This window comes from Myripristis murdjan, chromosome 24 (assembly GCF_902150065.1).
Source record: "Myripristis murdjan chromosome 24, fMyrMur1.1, whole genome shotgun sequence".
NCBI lineage: Eukaryota > Metazoa > Chordata > Actinopteri > Holocentriformes > Holocentridae > Myripristis > Myripristis murdjan.
Window position 1 is genome coordinate 2,532,891 of NC_044003.1, and position 5,594 is coordinate 2,538,484.

At 42.9% G+C, this 5,594-nt stretch overlaps 1 pseudogene; it reads left to right on the forward strand.

Moving 5' to 3' along the window:
- The first annotated feature begins 713 nt into the window (after positions 1-713).
- On the forward strand, positions 714-1,552 carry LOC115356570 (uncharacterized; annotated as a pseudogene).
- The last annotated feature ends 4,042 nt before the right edge of the window (positions 1,553-5,594 follow it).

Genomic DNA, 5,594 nt, shown 5'->3' on the forward strand with positions numbered 1-5,594 from the left:
ACTTGAAAGATGATGGCACTCTACAAAAACTGAAGAATCTCACTTATTCTGGCAAGATAGTCGCTAAAATGGCCTACTATTCATCTCTGATAGAAGAAAATTTAAAAAATCCCAGGTTTCTTTTTAGCACTTTAGCTAGACTTACAAAGAGTCATAACTCTACTGGTCCTTGTATTCCTACAACTCTCAGTAGTAACGAGTTCATGAACTTTTTAAATAAGATTCTAGCTATTAGAGACAATATTGATAACCTCCTACCCACAATTGGCATTAACCCAACCCCCTTAGAGACCTGTGTCAAAGATAATAATTTAGAGGATGTCTTAGCAACTATAGACCAATATCCAATCTCCCTTTTCTCTCAAAGATATTAGAGAAAGTAGTTGCTAATCAGCTCTGTAACTACTTACAGCACAATGAACTATTTGAAAACTTTCAGTCAGGATTCAGAGTGCACCATAGCATAGAGACGGCTCTGGTTAGCGTTACTAATGACCTCCTAACTGCATCAGATAATGGATTTCTCTCTGTACTTGTATTAATGGATCTCAGTGAAACATTTGATACTATTGACCATCACATCCTATTACAGAGATTAGAGCAATTAATTGGCATTAAAAGAACTGCATTAAGCTGGTTTAAGTCCTATTTATTAGACTGACATCAGTTTGTTCATGTTAATAATGAATCCTCCTCCTGCGGAAACGTAAAATATGGTGTTCATCTCTTATATGCTTCCTTTAGGTAAAATTATCCGGAAACGCTCCTTAAATTTCCACTGTTATGCAGACGATACTCAGCTGTATTTATCCATAAAGCCGGATCAAACTCATCAGCTAAGTAAACTTCAAGCCTCCCTTAAGCATATAAAGGCCTGGATGGCCACTAATTTTCTACTATTAAACTCAGAAAAAACTGAAGTAATCGTGTTCGGCCCTAAATACCTCAGTTTCTAATGATATAGCTAATCTGGACGGCATTACCTTGGCCTCCAGTTCCACGGTAAGGAGCCTCAGAGTCATTTTTGATGAGGATTTGTCCTTTAACTCCCATATTAAACAAATCTCTAAAACTGCCTTTTTTCACTTGCGGAACATCTCAAAGGTTTGGCATGTCCTGTCTCAGAGTGTCGCAGGAAAATTAATCCACGCCTTTGTTACCTCTAGGTTAGACTACTGTAACTCCTTATTATCAGGCTGTACCAGCAAGTCGTTAAAGAATCATATTGGCCTCTTTACACTGGCTTCCTGTAGAATCAAGAATAGAATTTAAAACTCTTCTCCTCACCTACAAAGCTCTTAATGGACAGGCACCATCTTATCTGAAAGAGCTCATAGTTCCTTATCACCCTGCCAGAGCACTGCACTCCCAAAATGCAGGTTTACTGGTGGTTCCCCAAATTTCTAAGACTAGGACGGGAGGCAGATCCTTCCAATTCCAGGCTCCAGGCTGTTTTTGAAACAAACTTCCTGTCTCGGTTTGGAGGGCAGATTCTCTCTCTATCTTTAAGAGTAGACTTAAAACTTTTCTCTTTGACAAAGTGTATAGTTAGTGCCGGCCCAGGTTGCCCTGGACCAGCCCTTAGTTATGCTGCTATAGGCTTAGACTGTCAGGAGACATCAACATCATGCTTTGAGCACTTTCCTCTTTCCTAATCTTCCTCTTTCCTTTTCCATTCTTTTCTTCTTCTCCCAGTTTGTTCTTATCTCCCTGTCTCTCTCTCTCGCTCCTTTCCACCCAACCGCTAGAGGTAGATGAATGCCCACCCTGAGTCTGGTTCTTCCCATTAAAGGGGAGTTTTACCTTGCCACTGTCTCCAAGAGCATGCTCAGGAGAGAATTTGTTGGGTTTCTCTTCTCTTCTCTAATTTGTAGAGCGTGGTCTTTACCTGCTCTACTTGTAAAGCGTCATGAGATAACTTCTATTGCAATTTGATGCTATTTAAATAAAGATTGATTGAAAAATAAAGATTGATTGAGAGAACAAGACACAACAGACCTGCTGTGTTTATTATCTGCTGTTTTATTAACAGTTTGATTACTGATTTGTTAACACTTTGATAATGCCATATTTTGTGTTGTTTATTAATTTGTCTGACATAATACAAAAAAAGAAAAGAAAAACACTATTATAGGCTAATTTATTCATAGATCTTTTAATTTTTGAGTTTTCTGTGTTGAGTTTTTAAAATGATGTATAGCTTTAATTTCTGTGAAATTGAGAGGTGGTTTAACGAATGATCAAGGCTTTGCGTGAGTGTGGTAACTGTTTTTACTCAATGTGTAAAAATTAGCTGCAGCATCTAAACAGCTGAATGTTTGCTGCTTTGTGTTCAGAAGTCAAACTAAATCCACACTTACACTTCCTCAGACCTGGTTTCAACCACTGCTCTCCACCATGGTCCACCCTGGAGGAAGAAACAGAGTCAGAGCAGCAGATTCTCTTTGATGATGGAAACATGGGCAGTATATAACCTTCCCTATGAAGGATTTAGCAGACCACATCACACATATCCACCATTAAACATGAAACAATATTCCTCAGGCCTCTATAAGACATTGTGTGTGTCTTTCCATACCTGAGAGCCTCCAGTCTCCAGGTTGGATCCTCCAGTCCAGCAGAGAGCAGCTTCACTCCTGAGTCTCCTGGATGATTGTAGCTGAGGTCCAGCTCTCTCAGATGGGAGGGGTTGGAGCTCAGAGCTGAGGCCAGAGAGGCACAGCCTTCCTGTGTGAGCAGACAGCCTGACAGCCTGCACACCATCACAAACACAATCAGTCCACCACATCATCTGCTTTGTGTTTTCACATAAACCTACACAGGTTAGGAATCTGATCAGTGACATGAAGCTGGATGTAAAGCGAGATTCAAAAGTAAAATGTAACATTTTTCTTTGTTAAATATGAAAATGACCAGAACACAGCAGCAATGGTTCAAGAATGTTGCTAATCAATTTCATTCACTCCACTCTTACCTTTGCTCAGATTTCAGCTCTGAAAATAGCTAAATCAATTTGGCACTTTGCTTTGTATTGGACAAAAACAATGCAAATCTTGGATATTTTTCCTGCTGGTGGCGCTAGGGGAAAGGTCATAGGGTCACCCAAATTGGGACATTTTATGCTCTAGGCAACATGAACGTTGTCACCAAGTTTCATGGTGATCCACCACAAAGCTTCAGAGATTTGCTGCTCTGGACCTAACTGCTGAGCAACCAACACGGTGATGTACAGGCCTCTGTTTCACAGCAGGGCAAGAAGGGATGAAGACAAAAACACTGAACAGATGATCCTGATATGGATCTTACATGGTTACACTTTGCAGATTCAGGATTACTGAGCTGAGAGAAACTGCTTTGAGTGAATCCTGATATGGATATGGTAAAAACGTTACCTGAGAGTCTCCAGTCTGCAGTGTGGACTCTCCAGTCCAGCAGAGAGCAGCTTCACTCCTGAATCCTGCAGCTGGTTGTTACTCAGGTCCAGCTCTCTCAGACTAGAAGACTGGGAGCTGAGAACTGAGGCCAGAGCTGCACAGCTTCTCTCTGACAGATTAAATACACTCAGCCTGAGGAGGAAGTAAAGATGAAAACAATAATATGACACTTAGTTTTCTCTTGTATAGATAACAATATGTTATGTGTTAAATATGTCCAGTTATCTATGAACCTACACAGATTTCTTGGAGGCTTTGACCAGTGGCAGAAGCCCCAGAAGAGCCTCCTCTGAAGCAGAGTATTTCTTCAGGTCAAACACCTCCAGATCTTCTTCTGATGACAGTAAGATGAAGACCAGAGCTGACCACTGAGCAGGGGACAGTTTGACAGTGGAGAGACGTCCTGACCTAAGGTACTGTTGGATCTCCTCCACTAGAGAATGGTCATTCAGCTCATTCAGACAGTGGAACAGGTTGATGCTTCTCTCTGGAGAGGGATTGTCCCTGATCTTCTCCTTGATGAACTTGACTGTTTCCTGATTGGTCTGTGAGCTACTTCTTGTCTGTGTCAGCAGGCCTCGTAGGAGAGTCTGATTGGTCTGCAGTGAAAGACCCAGGAGGAAGCGCAGGAACAAGTCCAGCTGTCCATTTGGACTCTGTAAGGCCTTGTCCACAGCACTCTGGTAGAGGTGCTTTAGTTGGGAGGTTGATTGTTCCTCTGACAACAGATTGACTCCAGAGTTGATGAATGTCACAAAAACATAAACAGCAGCCAGAAACTCCTGAACGCTTAGATGGACGAAGCAGAAAACCTTGTCCTGGTACAGCCCACGCTCCTCTTTAAAGATCTGTGTGAACACTCCTGAGTACACTGAGGCTGCTCTGATATCAATGCCACACTTTGCCAGGTCTGCTTCATAGAAGATCAGGTTGCCTTTCTCCAGCTCCTCAAAAGCCAGTTTTCCCAGAGACAGGATCATCTCCCTGGTCTCTGGAGTCCAGTGTGGATCTGTCTCAGCTCTCCCATGATACTTGATGTTCTGCACTTTGGACTGAACCACCAGGAAGTGGATGTACATCTCAGTCAGGGTCTTGGGCAGGTCTCCTCCCTCACTGGTTTTCAACACGTCCTCCAGAACTGTAGCAGTGATCCAGCAGAAGACTGGGATGTGGCACATGATGTGGAGGCTTCGTGACGTCTTGATGTGGGAGATGATTTTGCTGGCCTGCTTCTCATCTCTGAATCTCTTCCTGAAGTATTCCTCCTTCTGTGGGTCAGTGAAGCCTCTCACCTCCGTCACCATGCCAACACACTCAGGAGGGATCTGATTGGCTGCTGCGGGTCGTGTGGTTATCCAGAGGTGAGCAGAGGGAAGCAGGTTCCCCTTGATGAGGTTTGTCAGAAGAACGTCCACTGAGGTGGACTCTGTAACATCAGTCAGGATCTGGTTGTTCTTGAAGTCCAGAGGAAGTCGACACTCATCCAGACCGTCAAAGATCAACACAACCTGGAACTGCTCAAACCTGCTGATTCCTGCTTCTTTGGTCTCAGTGAAGAAGTGATGAAGAAGTTCCACCAAGCTCAACTTTTTCCCTTTCAGCAGATTCAGCTCTCTGAAAGTGAATGGAAATGTGAAGTGGACATGCTGGTTGGCTTTGTGTTCAGCCCAGTCCAGAGTGAACTTCTGTGTTAAGACTGTTTTCCCAATGCCAGCCACTCCCTTTGTCATCACTGCTCTGATTGGTTGATCTCTTCCAGGTAAAGGTTTAAAGATGTCTTCACATTTGATTGGTGTTTCTGGTCTGGCTGGTTTCCTGGATGCTGTTTCAATCTGTCTGACCTCATGTTCCTCATTGAGCTCTCCACTCTCTCCCTCTGTGATGTACAGCTCTGTGTAGATCTGATTCAGAGGTGTTGGGTTTCCTGCTTTAGCAATCCCCTCAAACACACACTCAAACCTCTTCTTCAGGTTAGATCTGAGTTCACGTTGGCACCCTGCGAGAGTTCCTGAATGAACAAAAACAAATATCAACAAATGGATGTTGTATTAAATATCAAACATGTGAATGTTTCCTGGGAAATGTATCTGTTTGTCCCTTTCAGCCGTAAGCCAAACAACAGTCTGAAGACATAAAGAGATGCACATCCTGATCAGGATT